Below are 20652 nucleotides of genomic sequence, written 5' to 3' on the forward strand. Positions count from 1 at the left end.
GTTCTGTAAAAAATGCCACTGGTAATTTGATAGGGATTGCACTGAAACTGTAGATTGCTTCGGGTAGTTTAGTCATTTTGACAATATTGATTCTTCCAATCCAAGAACACGTTATATCTCTCCATCTGCTTGTGTCAGCTTTGATTTCTTTCATTAGTGTCTTATAGTTTTCTGAGTACAGGTCTTTTACCTCCTTAGGTAGGTTTATTCCTAGATATTTTACTCTTTTTGTTGCAATGGTGAATGGGATTGTTTCCTTAATTTCCCTTTCTAATCGTTCGTTGTTAGTGTATAGGATGCAAGAGATTTCTGTGCATTAATTTTGTATCCTGCAACTTTACCAAATTCATTGATTAGCTGTAGTAGTTTTCTGGTGGCATCTTTAGGATTCTCTTTGTATAGTATCATGTCATCTGCAAACAGTGACAGTTTTACTTCTTTTTTTTCCAATTTGTATTCATTTTATTTCTTTTTCTTCTCTGATTGCCGTGGCTAGGACTTCCAAAACTATGTTGAATAACAGTGGCGAGTGGACATCCTTGTCTTGTTCCTGATCTTAAAGGAAATGCTTTCAGTTTCTCACCATTGAGAATGGTGTTTTCTGTGGGTTTGTCATAAATCGCCTATATTATGTTGCGGTAGGTTCCCTCTATGCCCATTTTCTGGAGAGTTTTTATCATAAATGGGTGTTGAATTTTATCAACAGCTTTTCCTGCATCTATTGAGATGATCATATGATTTTTGTTCTTCAGTTTGTTAATATGGTGTATCACATTGATTGATTTGCATATATTGAAGAATCCTTGCATCCCTGGAATAAATCTCACTTGATCACGGTGTATGATCCTTTTAATGTGTTGTTGGATTCTGTTTGCTAGTATTTTGTTGAGGATTTTTGCATCTATATTCATCAGTGACACTGGCCTGTAATTTCCTTTTTTTGTAGTATCTTTGTCTGCTTTTGGTGTCAGGGTGATGGTGGCCTCATAGAATGAGTTTGGGAGTGTTCCTTCCTCTGCAATTTTTTGGAAGAGTTTGAGAAGGATGGGTGTTAGCTCTTCTCTAAATGTTTGATAGAATTCACCTGTGAAGCCATCTGGTCTTGGACTTTTGTTTGTTGGAAGGTTTTTAATCACAGTTTCAATTTCATTACTTGTGATTGGTTGGTTCATATTTTCTATTTCTTCCTGGTTCAGTCTTGCAAGGTTATATACCTTTCTAAGTATTTGTCCATTTCTTCCAGGTTGTCCATTTTATTGGCATAGAGTTGCTTTTAGTAGTCTCTTATGGTGCTTTGTGTTTCTGCAGTGTCCATTGTAACTTCTCCTTTTTCATTTCTAATTTTATTGATTTGAGTCCTCTCCCTCTTTTTCTTGATGAGTCTGGCTAAAGGTTTATCCCTTTGTTTATCTTCTCAAAGAAAAAGCTTTTAGTTTTATTGATCTTTGCTATTGTTTTCTTTGTTTCTATTTCATTTACTTCTGCTCTGATCTTTATGATTTCTTTCCTTCTGCTAACTTTGGGTTTTGTTTGTTCTTCTTTCTCTAGTTCCTTTAGGTGTAAGTTTAGATTGTTTATTTGAGCTTTTTCTTGTTTCTTGACATAGGATCGTACTGCTATAAACTTCCCTCTTAGAACTGCTTTTGCTGCATCCCATAGATTTTGGATCGTCATGTTTTCATTGTTATTTGTTTCTAGGTATTTTTTGATTTCCTCTTTGATTTCTTCAGTGATCTCTCAGTTATTTAGCAGCGTATTGTTTAGCCTCCATGTGTTGTGTTTTCTACATTTCTTCCCCTGTAATTTAATTCTAATCTCATAGCGTTGTGGTCGGAAAAGATGTTTGATGTGATTTCAATTTTCTTACATTTACCGAGGCTTGATTTGTGACCCAATATGTGATCTACCCTGGATAATGTTCCTTGTGCACTTGAGAAGTGTAATCTGCTGTTTTCGGATGGAATGTCCTATAAATATCAATTAAATCTATCTGGTCTATTGTGTCATTTAAAGCTTGTGTTTCCTTATTTTCTGTCTGAATGATGTGTCCATTGGTGTAAGTGAGGTGTTAAAGTTCCCCACTATTATTGTGTGGCTGTCAATTTCCTCTTTTACAGCTGTTACCATTTGCCTATGTATTGAGGTGCTCCTATGTTGGGTTCATATACATTTATAATTGTTATATGTACTTCTTGGATTGATCCCTTGATCATTATGTAGTGTCCCTCCTTGTCTCTTGTAACAGTCTTTATTTTAAAGTCTATTTTATCTGATATGAGTATGGCTACTCCAGCTTTCTTTTGATTTCCATTTGCGTGGAATATCTTTTTCCATCCCCTCACTTTCAGTCTGTACGTTTCCCTAGGTCTGAAGTGGGTCTCTTGTAGACAGCATATATATGGGTCTTGTTTTTGTATCCATTCAGCCTGTGTCTTTTGGTTGGAGCATTTAATCCATTCACATGTAAGGTAATTATCAATAGGTATGTTCCTATTACCATTTTCTTAATTGTTTTGGGTTTGGTTTTGTATGTCCTTTTCTTCTCTTGTGTTTGTTTCCCACTTAGAGAAGTTCCTTTAGCATTTGTTGTAGAGCTGGTTTGGTGATGCTGAATTTTCTTAGCTTTTGCTTGTCTGTAAAGCTTTTGATTTCTCCGTCAAATCTGAATAAGATCCTTGCTGTATAGAGTAATCTTGGTTGCAGGTTCTTCCCTTTCATGACTTTGAATATATCATGCCACTCCCTTCTGGCTTGTAGAGTTTCTGCTGAGAAATCAGCTGTTAACCTTATGGGAGTTCCCTTGTATGTTATCTGTCATTTTTCCCTTGTTGCTTTTAATAATTTTTCTTTGTCTTTAATTTTTGTCAGTTTGATTACTGTGTGTCTCAGCATGTTTCTCCTTGGGTTTATCCTGCTTGGGACTCTCTGTGCTTCCTGGACTTGGGTGGCTATTTCCTTTCCCGTGTTAGGGAAGTTTTTGACTATAATCTCTTCAAATACTTTCTCCGGTCCTTTCTCTCTCTCTCTTCTCCTTCTGGGACCCCCATAATGTGAATGTTGGTGCATTTAATGTTGTCCCAGAGGTCTCTTAGGCTGTCTTTTCTTTTCATTCCTTTTTCTTTATTCTGTTACGCAGCAGTGAATTCCACCATTCTGTCTTCCAGGTCACTTATCCGTTCCTCTGCCTCAGTTATTCTGCTATTGATCCCTTCTAGTGTATTTTTCACTTCAGTTATTGTATTGTTCATCTTTGTTTGTTTGTTCTTTAATTCTTATAGGTCTTTGTTAAACATTTCTTGCATCTTCTCGATCTTTACCTCCATTCTTTTTCCGTGGTCCTGGATCATCTTCACTATCATTATTATGAATTCTTTTTCTGGAAGGTTTCCTATCTCTACTTCATTTAATTGTTTTTCTGGGTTTGAATCTTGTTCCTTTATCTGGCACATAGTCCTCTGTCTTTTCATTTTGTCTATCTTTCTGCGAATGTGGTTTTCATTCCACAGGCTGCAGGATTGTAGTTCTTCGTGCTCCTGCTGTCTGCCCTCTGGTGGATGAGGCTATCCAAGAGGCTTGTGCAAGCTTCCTGATGGGAGCAACTGGTGGTGGGTAGAGCTGGGTGTTGCTCTGGTGGGCAGAGCTCAGTAAAACTTTAATCCGCTTGTCTGCTGATGAGTGGGGCTGAGTTCCCTCCCTGATGGTTGTTTGGTCTGAGGTGATCCAGCACTCGAGGCTACAGGCTCTTTGGTGGGGCTAATGGCAGACTCTGGGAGGGCTCACGCCATGGAGTACCTCACAGAACTTCTGCTGCCAGTGTCCTTGTCCCCACCGTGAGCCACAGTCACCCCCCGCCTCTGAAGGAGAGCCTCTAACACCAGCAGGTAGGTGGTTTGGTCTCCTATGGGGTCACTGCTCCTTCCCCCTGGGTCCTGATGCACACAGTACTTTGTGTGTGTCCTCCAAGAGGGGAGTCTCTGTTTCCCCCAGCCCTGTTGAAGTGCTGCAATCAAATCCCGCTAGTCTTCAAAGTCTGATTCTCTGGCAATTCCTCCTCCTGTTGCTGGACCCCCAGGTTGGGAAGCCTGATGTGAGGCTTGGAACCTTCACTCCAGTGGGTGGACTTCTGTGGTATAATTGTTCTCCAGTTTGTGAGTCACCCATCCAGTGGTTATGGGATTTGATTATATTGTGATTGTGCCCCTCCTACCATCTCCTCGTGGCTTCTCATTTGTCTTTGGATGTGGGATATCTTTTTTGGTGAGTTCCAGTGTCTTCCTGTCAACGATCATTCAGCAGTCAGCCGTGATTCCGGTGCTCTTGCAAGAGGTAGTGAGCACACATCCTTCTACTCCACCATCTTGAACCCTCAGAGGCTGCTGCTTTAGTCAACATTCCCAAACTCTAGCTTTCAAGTGATTTTAAAGGTGACAGTTAACGTGCAAGATCCATGAAGCTATGAATTCCCCTATCCTACCAATTCTCCAAGGAGAGCTCGGAGCCTTTTGGTAATATTCTCTGCGGTAAAAATGAAACAGCAAAAATTTCATTGATGTGGGTTTATAGATAAGTTAATGAATCAAATACAAACTCTGTATTTATACAGAGTTTAACGAGTTTTTTTAATATATTTCAAAGTCTCCTTTAGTCTTCCCCCAAGATACTTTTATTATTTATTTACAATTTAATTAGAAAGGCCTAGTAAAAGCACCATGAAGCCAATATATATGGCATTTAGAAAAAAAAACACCAGCTTGGAAAGCAAGTATTTATATTTAATGAATTTCCTATAATTTTAGACTCCCAATAGAACAAATGAAAAGCAGGTTGATACATAAAACTGAGTGTTTTCCCTTCAAAATGAGGTTAAATACAAACACCTATTAGCTGGAAAGACGGTGCTGGGACTGCAAAATAAACTGAACAGTCAAGCTTTCAGGTTGCCTATGTGAAGTTGCTAATACTCACCATTTGACTTACAAGAATAGCCATTTCATTGGCATGAAACTAATATAAATGGAGAGAAGAAATACACATCTACTATATGTTCTAGTTGAAATCTCACTGAGGCCATCATTCCAGCACTGCCCAAAACCCTTCTTTGCTAAAAAGAATGACTCATAGAGAGGCTTTCTGGGAACACTACAAAAGCCAATGGAAGAATACATGACAAGATTATTCCCCCAAAATTCTTCCCAACTAGACTAGAAGCTTCCATGGCATGTCTCCAAGTGGGACTTGGAATTCCCCCTGTGCCCCACCTCTTAATCCTCCCTTGCAAAAGCTCCATTTTCTATTTCCAATTTTGTTACTGGCGTATTACTGAAGCCAAAAAAATACTTTTTCCCCTCTCCCTTCCCATTTGGACCTATCATTTATAACCCTGGCTATTTTTTTTCAATACTATTATAACTAGTTTTTATTAATCTAGCTTTTTAAAATTTATTTATTTTCCTTATTTATTTTTGGCTGTGTTGGGTCTTCACTGCTGTGCGTGGGCTTTCTCTAGGTGCGGCAAGTGGGGGCTACTCTTTGTTGTGGTGAGTGGGCTTCTCATTGCAGTGGCTTCTCTTTTTGCGGAGCACGGGTTCTAGGCATGCAGGCTTCAGTAGTTGTGGCACATGGGCTCAGTAGTTGTGGCACACAGGCTCCAGAGCACAGGCTCAGTAGTTGTGGCACACGGGTTTAGTTGCTCCATGGCATGTGGGATCTTCCCGGACCAGGGCTCAAACCTGTGTCCCCTGCATTGGCAGGAGGATTCTTAACCACTGTACCACCAGGGAAGCCCTACCCTGGCTTTATGTACTATTACTTAATAAGTTTTAAAGTGTTGTAATTGCTTCTAAAATGTTCCCCACAATGAAGCCGATAGAATCAGGGAGAAGAACAGTGCTCAGGGTGTGGGGATGGTGGCTAAGGGGCCAGGGGAGGGAGTGACGCTGCCGCACCACGTGTCTACTCCTCCCCTGCTTCCAAATTTACCACTTGTGACCAGGCCGTATTTCTTCTGCATCCTTCCTTACTGCTTTGACCACAGGGACCTCCTTCTGACTCCCACACTGCATAGTGTCTGTATCTGACACTTAGGAATACGTATGTTATAATGTGAGTTGCTGTCCTGGGTTGGTTCCCAGGAAACAGGCTCTGAGTTGAGATTGCTGTGCAGACAGTTACTTGGGAGGGTGCTCGGCAAGGACACCAACGGGGGGTGAAGGGGCAGGGCTGGCCTGGGATGCAGCTCCGGTGGAGCCTCAGCTGGTGCTTGGGGAGCCTGGAGTTGGAATGGCCCTTCACAGTTGTCTAGGATTGAGGCAAGGGGGCTGAGCCTTTGTATCTCACCCACCCCCCATCACTGACCAGAAATTAGATGTGGGCTGTCCCCACAGATGGGTGTAACTTGCAGCTTCCTACCATTGAAGACAGTTACTGGGGAGGAACTCAGCTGTGGGCAGTCAAGAGTCAACAGTCAGGAATATCCACAGGGGATAAGTGCCACAGTCATGGCCTGCTGGGCCACTGGGCCATCTGGTTCTAGACATTGATGGACCTTGGATAGGTCATAAGCATCCTGAACACAGGGGCTGCTTCCAGCACAGGGAAGCCTTCACAGGAACCTCATGCCTAAATATCTGCAAGGCAAAAGCAGGTCTGAGGGCACAAGGCAGTGGGTCTTCCAACTCCAGAAAACCCTGGGGGCCTGGGGCTTCCAGGTGATAGAGTAGTTCTTACAGTGAGCTACCTTTTTGGCTCTAAACATGTAGAAATCATAGGTAAAATATGAAGCACGTCACCAGCAACACATACCCAGTCACCAGCACAAGATAGATATCTCTAAGGTTAGAAATGGAAGAGAAATGCACAGCTTTGTGCAGGTGGCCTTGAAGCAGACACTGGAGACCAAAGCTGGCTTCCCGATGAGCATTTCATTGCATGCTCAGTGTCAACAAGGAGGCTGTTGCTGGGAACACTGATGAAAACAGGGGTTTGGGTTACAGCTCCCCAGTTTTCAAAAGGATGCTGGAAAAGAATCTATGGTTTACAAGGAGCTTAGGGAGGGGGGAGATGGTAGGTCTGACTACTGAGCAAGCCCAAATCCCCAGCATCGTCCAAGGACACATCTTAACTCTCCACAGTGCCCCACGGGTCCAGGTGGGGAAACTGCAAGAGTATTAGAGGGAAAGATAAGCACAGGGAGTGAAGAAAGAACTCCAAGGACAGCAGGAGAGAGAGGGGGACTGAGACAAAGAAGAACTTCTTATTCATTACAAGGAGAAACATAAAGGCAGAAAAGACGACTGGGACATGGATTCACCAAAGCAAAAGTTAAAAATTGTGAAACGTACTGAAAATGACTTTAAGTTGCTTGGGAGCCTCAAAAAGATAAATAAGTTAAATCCTAAAATGTGAACAAGAAATTACTTTTTACAAACAGAAATGAAGGAAAGCAGATGACACTGAAAAAAGCAACTGTATGTCTTGGAAATTTAAAACATAGTCGTATAATTAGTTAAATACATCAATAGATGAGCTAAGCTGCAGGTGGGATAGAGACAAAGATAAATTTAGTTAAGTGGATGGCAGTACAGAGGAGTTCACCCAGAAATAGGCACAAAGTAACAAGGAAGAAACTGAACAGCAGATGGGAGACATGGAGGGTGGATTGAGAGAATTCTACTTACGGCGTTAGGAATTCCAAAAGAGTAGCAGAAACAGGGAAAGAAATATTTTGATGAATTGTCTTCTATTCATTTATATGGTAATTTATTCATAAACAAACAGCTGTTTCATGACTACTATGTGAGAGTCATCTTGCTGAGACTTCAGCCTCTAGCACAGAACAAGAACACAGCACACTCTTGAGATCATACATGCTGGTGAGGAGCAGAGAGGAAATGCCAGATGCACCGTAAAGATAAAATTGGTAAGGAAAAAACTGGACAGAAATCGGAAGTAAGAATTTTGTTTAATTAGAAACAATATATGTATAAATACTCTGGCGCATGAGGATAGGTTGGAGGAGCCAAAGCTTTCAGCTGAATTGGAAATTCTAGGTCATCCAGCTCCGAGAACCAGATAGTAAATATCTTAGGTAAAGACACAATTCTGCCCTTGCCGTGCAAAAGCACACAGACAACACATGAACAAATTAGTAACGGCTGTGTTCCAGTAAAACCTTATTTGTGGGCACTGAAACTTGAAGTCAGGTAATGTCCTTATGTCTTAAAATAATCTTGATTTTTTTCAGTCATTTAAATTAGCTCACAGGCCATCCAAAAACTGTGGTAGGTAGAGGCAGATTTGGCCCCTGGGCTAGAGTTTGTGGACCCACAGAAGCTGAAGCAAAATGTTCACAAGTTAGAGAAGCAAAAAAGACTGAGCTTTGCTATTCGAGAAATTTCCTAGCCGGCATTCCACTGATTCCACGATGTTTGAGGGTCATTCCCATTTATAGGGAACAAACAAAGCAGGTGTTGACTCATTCTGACCAGGTTGTAAACACTGGCGTTCACTGTTTGCATTCACATGGCTGCGTTCTCCAGAGAAGACCCCACACACACTTTCACTTTCTCTGATTTCACCATTTCCAGAAGGAAATCAGGCCAAAAATCAGAACTCCAGTTGTAAATATATGCTGAATTCTTAATATCATGAGGTAGTTGTTTTGTTGTGATGTTTTACGGGAGAGAAAAAGAAAGCTATTCAGGTAGAAATGTATTAAAACACACAGAACCTTGTATAAGCACACTGAAAATTTCCTGCTAAAGTCTGAAAAGCTGAACTATGGAAAAGACGCCAAATTGGATAACTCAAGTTCAAGCACCCAAAAAAAGGCTTTCCTAGCACATTCTCATGGCCCTGCATGGGCGGGTTTGGCAGAGAACAGGCCAATACAAACATCCAACATGGATATGAAGAATTTTCTTCAGTAGAATCAATTGATTAACCAGCCCCACTCAGACAGAGGAAGGCATTTCCAAGTGCACGAGCTCTGAGGCCCCTCGTTGAGTGGCCAACGTTGGCCTTTGCAGGAGGTCAAGGGCAGGCTTCAGCCAACAGATTCAAAGGCAGACGTCAGAAAGATGCCCAGCCCTCTGCAGAGCAGAGCTCCCCCATGATGAGCCTTGTTCCCCCTCCTGGAGGGCGGGACAGCCCGCGGAGGCTGCGTGACACAGGGAGCGTCGGGAACGTGTATGGCATTTACCAGCGCACTGGAAGTTATGTGGAAGTTTTCCCACATAAAAGTGGAACCTCCAAGTTGGGGCTGTGGGCCAATTCAGTAAACAACCTATTGAACTAAGGGAAGAGGGTTGACAGTCACTATTTTTTGTTGCTTTTGCTTTTTTTTTTTTTTAACTATGTTACGACTTCTGCCCCTTGGACCCTAAACAACAGATGGTTTCCGTGTTTTTCTGCCCAGGCCTGAGAAGGTGGGGTGGAGTGTGACCCAACCACTGCCCACATCATCTTTGCAGGGATGCCCTGCCCGGGCCCTGAGCTCCCGAGATCTCCATGTGGCACATGGGGAGGGGCTGTCAGTGGTGACTCCCCTGGGCACTGGCAGTGCGAAGCCAGCCTTGCTGCTCCCTGCTTCCCTCTGAGTGGAACTGCTCCAAACTCCAGAGAAAAACAAACAGAAAGAGGGGATAACTTCGATGTTTACCAGATACGGCTCCTGACTGGAGGCCCTGACCCACTCCACCTCTGGTTCTGGGATTCACACATTTCTCAGACTACTCAGGACCCCGACATTGATCCTCAGAGAGACTGCACTGGAACCCAGCTGTATCAGAGAGTAGCCACTTGAGAATAAAAAGCCTTGATCGCTTTTAAGATGATTCAAAATATGAGAAGCATGGTTTGTTGCCCATATGTTTATTTCCAACCTAGCAGCCGCCTTGGGGAGTTGAGTCAGAAAAGCTATGGAAGGAAGAAAATACAAAATAAACAAATAATACACACCAAAAATCTGCTCTGCTAAGCAAGTTGTCAAAATAAGGAGGGAGAATTTTTTTAAACAAATTGTGAGGTTCATGGATCTCATTTCTGAGAACTTCAGTTGTCTTAGTTCATCGTTCGAGGGAGGAAAGTGCCCTTCCACATGCTGTTTCTGCAAACTCTCACCGCCTTCAGCACAAGGACCTTTGTCAGATGAGAGCTCTTTGCTATACGTCGCTCCCGGGGGTGGATGCCTGCACGTCCTACATTGACTGGAAGCCTCGGGAAGGCAGGACCAAGTGTGACAGCTCTCGGGACACTCCCGAATGTCGGCACGGCACTCGGCACATAAACCAGCCCATCCACTGTTACCAAAAGGACTTAACAATAAATGAAAACTGCATGAGAGGAGCTGGTCCTTGAGCACTGATCTCGGTACGTGTGGGTTCTGCACAGCCAGCAGGAAGACCTCTTACTGCTTGTTCAACTAAAAGGCCAGTTTGCCGAATTCTGCAGTGAGGGACCTAAAAATGGTAACGAGTGGGGAACCATCAGGTGACGGAGTCCATTGCTCTCGAGGCAGGCAGATCCCCGTGGAGCATTCTTCCAGCCTTAGCTTTCCAGGTCTCCTGCACCGAGCTCTCCTGCAATCCCTTTAGGAAAATGCTGAATGTCATCTGAAAACAATGCCTGTCCAGCTACACTTCATCCTCTTCTACCACATGCGACTCTGCCCTGTTCTTTTTCCTTTTGCCTCTCTTTCCAGGGAGTCCAGTTTGGTTCCACATTGACCGAGCATCAGCCATGAACACTCACAGCCTCCAGCCTCACACTGATGGAGAGTCTGAGCCTCAGTGCTGGGGCGTCTCCACACACCTGGGAGTGGTCCAGGTGCAGACTAGTGACTGTCCACGTGCTTCATCCCATCTGCCTTTGGTGGGCATGAGATGCCCGCTTAGCTGGCCAGGCATCTTCCTGTCCCGGCTGGCCCAGCAGGAGAGACACTTTGTGCTGCTATCGTCTTGTTCCCACGGAGAACACACACCAGGTGACCGTGACTAACTGCCTCGTGACCTGCTGTGTTTATCTCTCCAGCCCCGTGCTTCCCTCTCCGGCCGTGGGGCCATGCGGCAGCCATCAGCCGGCCCTGCTTCTGTTTGCTCTCTGTGCTCCAAAGCCCCAGGGAATGAGTCATCCACAAAGGGGTCTCCAGGGAGAGGCACAGACTGCCTTCAACTTCTCTTCCCAGAAAGAGCCCAGCACACTTTGGAAAACCAACGTTTTCAATTAATTTTTCGTCATGACTCCAACAGTACTTTTTCACTTACTTTGGAAACTGGCAAGAAGACAGTGCAATTTCTCTCTTTAGATGGTACATGCCTATCTGTCCCTTTGGCTCAGGCCCGAGGTGTGAAGTTTAGACCTTCCCTGGTCATCCAAGCTGCAACAGACACAGTCGCCCCAGGGGTTCCTTGTCATATTACCCTGCTTTGTGCACCGCGCTACTTGCAATCACCTTATTTTATGTTTTTCTCTTCTTATCACCTGATTCGCTCTTGCAAATGTGAGCCGCACGAGTGCAAGGATCCCGTTTGCCCTGCTGTGGCCACTGTACTCCCGATGTGCAGAAGAGTGCTTAGCAGGTAGTTAGCACACAAAAAATATTGGTTGAATGAATGAACGGATGAAGGAAATGTCATGGGTGGACCTAAGAAGTCGTATGTTAACTTACAGTGGTTGACACAGCCATGTGGGTGACACAGTGGAACATCTTCAACTTTGGCCAGGCTGAAGGACTGAGGGGAGTAGGACATTAGTCCATGGTGACAAAGTGTCTCCGCAGAGTTCAATTCCTTGAGCTCAAAGATTTACCTAGTATTAGCCTACTGGCCTGCATCCACACCCCGACATCTGCCATGAAACAGAGCAGCCAAACTCACACGTCCCTCCTTCCCACCACCTTCAGGGTTCATGCATCTTCCCCTTCCTCCCTCTCTCCCTTCCTTCCTTCCTTCCTCCCTCCCTCCCTCCCTTCCTTGCTCTCTCTCAATCACACACACACACACACACACACACACACACACACACACACACACACACACAGATCTTAAGATGCTTCTCTCAGTTTCATAGATTACTTGACTCGAGTATATTCTTAGTATGAAGATCCTTCCCTAATGATTTAAAAAAATGATTTTAAAGGATCTTCTTTTAATTGCATTACTTATGGTTTATTTTTTTTCATTTTAACCAGGACTTATATCATTTAGAAGATAAAATATGTGCAGAGATTTTAAAAGTGTCCTCAGAACTGATATGGCAAACTGAATCCTCAGACTCAGTCCTCAAGATTCATTTATTAAGGAAAATCAATACATCTGGCTTCCATAAGTGACTTTTTTTTTTACATTAAAGCTTTAAGTCACTTGTCTAGGCTGAATACGGTGAAATGCATAGATATTAAGCGTAAAGTGCAATGAGTTTTGGCAGGTGTTTGCATCTGTGAAACTGCCACAATAGGACCCAGAATGTTCCTTTTGCCCTTTGCAGTCAATTCTCACCCTTACAGAGATTTAAGAATCTCAATGAACCGTAAGTGTAATAAAACAAAGAGAAATCTCCCTGGGATACATCACAGCCAAACTACTGAAAGTCTAAGAAAAGAGAAAGAGTTTAAAAGAGCCAGAGATAAATAACACATTATGTGAAAGTGGATAATGACATGATTTATGACATCATCAAAAAACTATGGACGCCAGAAGAAGTTGAAATGACATATTCATCGTGCTGAAACAGAAAGATTTTCAACTCAAAATTCTATACCTAGTGAAGCTGTCCTTCAAAAATGAAGTCAAGCATAAAGCCATTTTAGGACAAAAACAGAGAGGATTTTCAACCAACAGACTTGCCCTATAAGGAATGCTAAAAGAAGTTCTTCAGAGAAGGAAAATCACACAACCGGCAACTCAGATCTACAGGAAGGAACAAATTGTACAGAAATGGTAAATATGGGAGTGAACATAACCTCCCGCCTCCAGCAGAGTCCCCGGCCCCGAATGCCTTCAGAGGCACACCTTCCTCCTCACCTGGCAGGTACTGTGTGCATTTGACAAGGGGGCAATGCTTGTATATACAGAGGAATATATAAACCCAGGTCTCCTGCTACCCACAGCTTTTCCCACCCACCACTGAGTAGGCGTCAAACTCCCTGAATTTAGAAATGTTCCCTTTAGAAAAGCGATCCTTTCTCCAGATCAGCTAGAAAACCACCAAACTTTCTTTACCTTCTGTGGCTGCAATGTGTTCCAGCCACAGCAGTGACCTTGTGCTGGTCACTGAAATGCTGTCCCCTCACTGGGACAGGCCAGCCACACCAGGGCACCGGCATCTGCCCAACGAGAAGAGGTCACAGCAATTCCCCAACACAAGTCATTCTACCAGTAGCTACGTAACTCTTGCGACGGCTTCCCTTCCTGGCTGCCTCCACGCTTCATGACGGATGATGACCTTCCTGAACTGCCTGCTGGTCCACATCTGTCTTCGCGTATCCACTGGGCCCAGTCTCTCTTTGGTTCACTGGTGTTTGACCCTTGGTAATTGAAACCTCTGGACCGCTAGCTCTGACCATGTAGTTTCCAAATTGCTTTTGTGGTTCAGCATTCCATCATTCCCACAGCCCTTAATCACCAACCACCCATCCATTCTAACACTTGCTGGATGCACGCTTTATGCCAGCAGTATACTGGTTGCTATGGTGACAAAGGTAAACAACAAACAGTCCCTGTGCTGGAAGCCCTCACAGTTTCCCAAGGGGTGAGGGGCGGGATGACTGATTTAAGTAACGGAGGAGGTGACAAGTTGTGCTAGAGGCTTAAGGCTCGAACAAATGTGTTGTTTTTCACCAGTAATTAAAGATTCTCAAATAAGTCAGAGAAAGACAAATACTGTATGTAACACTTATACGTGGAAGCTAAAAAATCAACAAACTAGTGAATAGAACAAAAAAGAAGCAGATTGGGGTGGAGTCAAGATGGCGGACTAGGAGGATGTGGAATTCGCATCTCTGCACAACTTGGGCACCTACCAGGCACTGGTGGGGGACCACAGACACCTAAGGGGATGGGAGGAACCCCCAGTGACCGGATAGGACGTGGGGCATGGGGGGAGTGAAGGGGGAGGAGAAGTGGAGGTGGGAGGGGACTGGCGCCCCTGAGGGGTGGCTGGGGGAGGGGAAGGGATCCCACGCCCGAAGGGGGAAATTGTGGGACCACTGGGAGGACAGAGGATCAAAAGGGAGCATGGCCAGGTTTCCCCTGCCCACTTGGGCCCCTGGCAGCTTGCTGAGATCCCGGGCCTGATCCTCTGCCCACCAAGCCCCCTCCAGCCACACGGGTCCTGAGGGAGTGGGAGGGAGGGAAGTGGGAGCAAAAGTAAAGGCCGGACCTCCAGGACCAGCACCCTGAGAGGGGTGGGGGAGGGGCAATAGAGGAGTCAGGGGAAAAAAGAGTTATTATGGGATTCTATGAAATCGTTAATGAATGCAAGCCCGTGTGCCTGACACACAGTGAGGCCAAGCAATACCAAAACGTCAGAGTTTGGAGCAGAGAAAGGTTTACTGCAGAGCCATGCAAGGAGATGGGTGGCTGATGCCTTCAAAACCCCGAATTCCCCGAAAGCTTTCAGCAAAGCCCTTTTACAGGAAAGGTGTGTGAGGGGTGTGGTTAGGTGTTGCAAACTTCTTGGTGTTGGATCCTTTGTTCTTGAGGTCAGGTCCTGTAAACCTCCGCCTAAAAAATGTTATTCTCTGTTCTGACAAGAAAGGGCAATGTCTCAGGGCTCAACACTTGCCCTCCGAGGTCCAGGTCTTGCCTAAGAGGAGGGGGTCCCTGCGGGGGCCGGTTACCCTGCCCGGGAGCATTAGTCCAGCAGCCAGTCTGGGTCCTCCCGCCAGTGCCCAGGCCCAGCTGAAGAGGCAGATCTCAGTGGGCAGTGCCCTCAGGGTCAGGTCCCCAGACCCTGCCCAGCCGTCATCACTGAGGGAGCCGTGCGCCCAGGACCCAGCCAGCCCTCAGGCTTTTCATTTAAACTGGAGAGAATCGATCAGTAGGAGTACCTGTTGTAGCAAATGTCAATCAGGTTAATTCCCAGCTCACCACAACTGCCCTTCTCTGAGGACAGCTCCAACCACAGAGGAGGACCTGAGTAATGATGTGCAATGTCCTTGCCACTTAACCCTGACCTCTGGCCACATCCTAGGGGTGGGCAACTAATCGAAGCTGGACCAATTTTGAAACTTCAACGGAGAGACTGAAGCTGGCTGAAGCTGTTACCTTAATGGCAGTGTCCATATACTCCAGTTGCCGAGGACTCCACGGACTGCGACCGATGGTGACCGTGGCCGCCATCAGGTGGAGGAGGTTGAGGGTGGGGGAGAGGTTCGCGCTGCTTCAAGGCCTGGGCCCGGCCAGTGGGTGGCCGCGGCGAGGGTTGTGTGGCTCTGCGGGACACAGCCCCCAGCCTGTCCCCAGCCCCCAGCTCACCCGATCGCCCTGAGGCCGGAGGGCCGGGAGGACCTGGGGAGAAGGGTGTGATCCGCCTTCTCCGTGCTATCTGCCACGAGGGCCACAGCCAGGCTGACCATTGGTGGAGCGGGGCCTCTAACCGCTGGGCTCGGGGTCTTACAATAATGATCAAGCATTGACGGCTGCATGCCCACCCCACCCCAGTTACAAAATCATGTGTGTGAAACATGATTTTGAAAATTCTAAAGCAGGATAGAATCTAAAGAATTTTTCATTCAATAAAGAAAGTAACAAAAAATAAAATGTAAGTGATTCCACAGAAAAAAATAAAAATAGCTCTTAAAAAACGATTATCAATATTTTGGAGCTCTCCTGCTATGGATAATAATAAATCTTCCAGCTGATTAATTCAATAGGGAAACCAGCATGTGAAAACCTTCTCATACAACAATAACTGTTTTTATTAACTTCTTAGTTCAGTAAAAATAAACCAAATACCTACCGGGTGCCAGCACTGTGCTAATGCTATGGTCCCACCTGACTCTGGGTAACACGTAGACCAGAAGGAAAAAACGGCCCTTAAGGAGAACCTCACTATGTTCTTCTGGTTTCCAAAGTTGTAAAATCAAGCCACTCCGAATGCTGCCTGTCTGCTCCCCAGGGTACTTGCGACACCATGGTTAAAGTTCCAAAGATGCTCTGAGAAGGATAACATGCTGCAGAAACCCAGGACTGCAGACACTAATCACACCATCCTCTGGAAACGAGAGTCTGACTCCACACACGTCACATCCACCCACAACATCTCCGGGAACAGAAATGCAGCAACTTCACTCAGGCGCACATGAGGTGAGGCACTGATTCAAAGGTCTGTAATCAGGAAGCCTCATTTACGCTCCAGATCTGTTTTAGCTGAAAAACTCACCACCTTGGAGTAGGTGGTTCTGGGAAGATGGGGAAAAACAAAAATATTCATGGACATCTGTGTGTCATCAAACAATACAAGAATCTAAGTACATTGGCCATTATTTTGCCCTTCGTGGTAACTGCCGTGGCAGGTGGGGCCCACGTCTATTTTTTTATACACTTGGTCCAAAGAAGTGCTTGGCCCAAAGAGGAAGCCCAAAGCATAGTACACTAGTGTATGACATCTTCCCACTGAATCAACAGCTAAAAGGTTAGATTCGTTTTTAAATGCACTAAATTCATGTTTTTGATCAACATCTATTCATTGTACATCTACAGCAGACAAGACACCACACCATGCAGAATGAGGAAACAGAAGCAGGGCCCTAAACACAAGCCCTTACATCCCGTCCCTGTGGTCAGAACATCCCAGGAGCTTCCCATAGTCTGCAAGTAGGCAGGACTCTGGAACGCTTAAAACACATTTTTGGGGCTTCCCTGGTGGCGCAGTGGTTGAGAGTCCGCCTGCCGATGCAGGGGACACGGGTTCGTGCCCCGGTCCGGGAGGATTACACATGCCGCGGAGCGGCTGGGCCCGTGAGCCATGGCGGCTGAGCCTGCACGTCCGGAGCCTGTGCTCCGCAACAGGAGAGGCCACAGCAGTGAGAGGCCCGCATACCGCAAAAAAACAAAAAAAACCCCACACTTTTGTCTATCTTTGATATTTTAATTTTCAGATTAAATCTTTTATTTCTTTATTCATTCATCTACTTGACAAGGATTTGTGTACACTTGATCTTTGTTTCCTGTAGTCGTACTTTTAAAAAGGGTCTTAATTCAATTCTATTACTAACAATTGAAGACTGTAACGGAGTTAAGGTTATAAATATCAGTATCAAACTAACCTCTCCTGGCCAGTGGCATCTACTACAACAGAGTCTGATTCTTCTCTTTCATGGAAATCGGAGCATGAATGTACATTAATCCTTTTCCTTTTGCAGCATATTTATACTTACGTACATTTAAATATTTCCTTCCCATAGCTACTAAATTCCTTATTACTGCATATATTTGGACAATGTTTATTTTAAATGTGCTCGATAACTGTGCTTTAATACTCTTATATAATAGAATTAGAATTCTACTTTAAATAGAATTGAACACTTTGCGATGGGCATTCATATTTCTTTTCTATCACATTTACTTTCTATCATTCAGATGCTATAACTCCATAAGGAAGATCCACAGCCTGGGGAGCCCATTCCACAGCCTTCAGGGGAGCAGCACCCCTCCAGATGCAGTTAGCTGATCTTTGACTTGCATCCCCAGGAAAAATTAAATCCACAATCCTTCATATATCTATGTTCACAAAAATATATACATAAACATGTACATAACTGAAAACGGGTTCATGACCAATGGTTTCATTATTCTTGTTCTTTTGCAAAAGGAAAAAAGAAGTTCTAGGGGAGACATTAAGTGGGTTTCCCTCCATTCTTGAAGGTAAAATATTTTCAAGGGATAAATCTGAATGATTGTTCCTTAGAACTCTAGAAAATCGTTTCAGCATCCTCTTCAACTTTCTAAGTGCTTCATGATGACATCTAAGTATCAGCTAAACTGTCCACCCACAGTGTCTACTGAGCAGGTTTTTTTCGGGTACAACAGGTCAGTGAACTAAGAGTCTAGGGGTCGTCTGTTTCCCCAGCACAGAGGTCAGTGCTGGTGGATCCCACATCTAATCTCCACAGACACCGTGAAAAGCCTATTACATGGCTCTAGAGTCTAACAACTTTTAATTAAGCTTGATTCTTATTAATAATTAAACAGATGTGAATACTTGTGTGGGCAGTTTAAATGTAAATTTCTGATCTTCATCCGACACCACAGGATGACAGCCCAGGTGGTGTTTTAGGTTGATTTTTTTTTTTAATATTCTTCATTATACAACACTATGCAAATGAAAACATCTTTAAACCAGAAAGTAGACAGCCATCCTTTTCTATCCATTAGTTTGTAAACAAATGTAATACTTGATTTTACCTTACGTTGGTTATCAATGCATTCTTTTAAAACATTAGGTTATTGATATATTCTAAAATTTTCTGATTAAATCTTTTATTTCTTCATTATCCATTTGAAAAGTTACTTGGCAGAATAATGGCCCCCAAAGATGTCCACACTCTAATCCCCAGAATCTGAGAATACGTTTCCTCATATGGCAAAAAGGATTTTTCAAATGTGATAAAGGAATCACTTTGCTGTACAGCAGAAATTAATACAACATTGTAAATCAACTACACTTTAATAGAATAAAATTTTTTTAAAAACCTTTAAGATTGACTGTTTAAATCAGAACTGATCTCAGATACACGTAAGCTCAACTTCATATTTCAAATATTATTTTGAAAATGGAAACCTTTCCAACTATCTTATGATGCTTCTTTGTTTCCATCACTATTTCAGTAACTAAAAATCATCTCTGCATCAGTGGGAAACACCTCTGATGGGGCAATTCTGGAGGCATCCTTCCTCCCCTCTCCCGCCCTGCTTTTCCCTTCCAACCTCAACTCCTTCCCTTCTTTCTTCCCTCTGTCCCCATCATTCCTGTACACCCAACCCAACAAGGACCACAGAAACTTTTTATTAACCTCTGTTTATGCCTCAGTGCAGCATATGTAATCAGCACCAGGGGCAGGAAGAAGGAAATGAGCCTCTGATTCCTCTTCTGGGAGCTGTAATCCCACAGGAAAGACACAGAGGCCAAGTGGTTGAATGGGCAGACGGGGGCAGGGGGGTGCGTGACGTGAATGTGATCATAGAATCAGGATGGATACAACAGTGAGGCAGAGTAAATCATCCCTGTGTGAGGATAAAGGATGAGACCCAGACGCACAATGTGGACAGAGGGCGTTAAACAAACAGAAGCCCAGGCAGCCCAAGGAGCAGGAGAGAGTGAGCCCCGCAGCCTCTGCAGGAGCCTGGAGCCGAAAGCCTCACGGGCAGCAGCTCCAGAGAACTGCAGTTCGTTCACCAAAACTGGCAGCCAGGTGTTCATGAGGCCCATGTGAAGAGGAAGGGCGGGGCTTACGAGCCCAGCGCTGGGAAAGGCAGAGGCACACGTGCAGAAGCAGACACGTGGCACCAAGAGGTCACTTTTAATGTAAAACTGAACTGGGGACGGGATGCATCTCCACGGGGGCACCTGCTCCCAGCTCTGGTCCACACGAATGCAGACTTATCTGCTTATTTAGCTGCTTCTTCATAAGGCGGTGCTGGGAGAGGCTCATCTGGTCAGGCTCAGAGCCTTTGTCCTTGCCTTGTCCCCCCCACTGTTGACTGATGTGGACACCCCGACATGCGGGTGTTTAAACGCAGGATCGGGAGAAGCAGAAGGGCAGCAGATGGGAGGGCACAAGAGACCAGAGGTGACAGAGTAGCAAACAATCTCAGATGGAGGATCGCGAAGACCAGGCCCGGAGAAAACTCCCCAGGAGGGGGCAGGGGACAGGGAGGGACCGTAACTCTGAGGTTGTTGGCGGGACACCACTCAGGGAGTTGCCAGAAGATGTGTTTTTGCTCTAGGTGGACCTTTCTCAAGGTCAAATGACTGGGCTGCCCTGGAAGTTGGTGGACCCCTTGTCTCACCAGAAGGGTTTAGGCAAGAAGGCAAGTGCAGCAGGCGGAAGGGGGTTCTTCTAGAGAGGACCTCCAATGTCCCCACCACCCTGCATGTGGATGGGATTTTCAATACTCTGACCAAGTGCAAATGCCTCTCACCACGATACATGTCATTACAAGTAAACACAATCATTGTTAGAGTACGAATGCTTTTTATGTACATCCGTTGGGTGTGTGAGATCCGATGTGATATAATCACGTAGCATCTATTTCAGTCATTCCAGGAATGGAAAACACGCTGTAAAACTTCATAGCTGTTTGTTCTGCCAGTGCTTGTAGTAGCTGCGTGGCAGAATGACTCCTAGGGATGAATGAAGTGGTCTCATGTTGCCAGCAGGGCTGCCTTCACTCCTCCTGGAATGTTCCCCCTCAGGGTCTCGGCACTGATGGATCCTCCATGCTCAGACTGAGCCCCTTTCTCTGAGCTCAGACAGACTCCCGCGTGAGACCACCTGCTCAGACACTGCATGCATGTCTTGTGGCCTCCGTAACAAAGGACCACATGCTGGGTGGCTTAAAACAGAAATGCACTGCCTCACAGTTGTGGAGGCTAGAAGCCTGCAATCCAGTTGCCTGAAGGCTCTGGGGTAGAACCGTTTCTTCCCTCTTC

The 20652-nt window shown here is 44.9% G+C and overlaps 1 protein-coding gene across 2 annotated transcripts in view; it reads right to left on the reverse strand.

Annotated features, from left to right (window-relative positions):
• The window catches only part of PIEZO2 (piezo type mechanosensitive ion channel component 2), a 272873-nt gene that overhangs the window by 220966 nt on the left and 31255 nt on the right, over nt 1-20652 (reverse strand). The gene's annotated exons all lie outside the window — the stretch shown is intronic.

The sequence above is a fragment of the Globicephala melas genome, chromosome 13, assembly GCF_963455315.2.
Source record: "Globicephala melas chromosome 13, mGloMel1.2, whole genome shotgun sequence".
Taxonomy (NCBI): Eukaryota; Metazoa; Chordata; class Mammalia; order Artiodactyla; family Delphinidae; genus Globicephala; species Globicephala melas.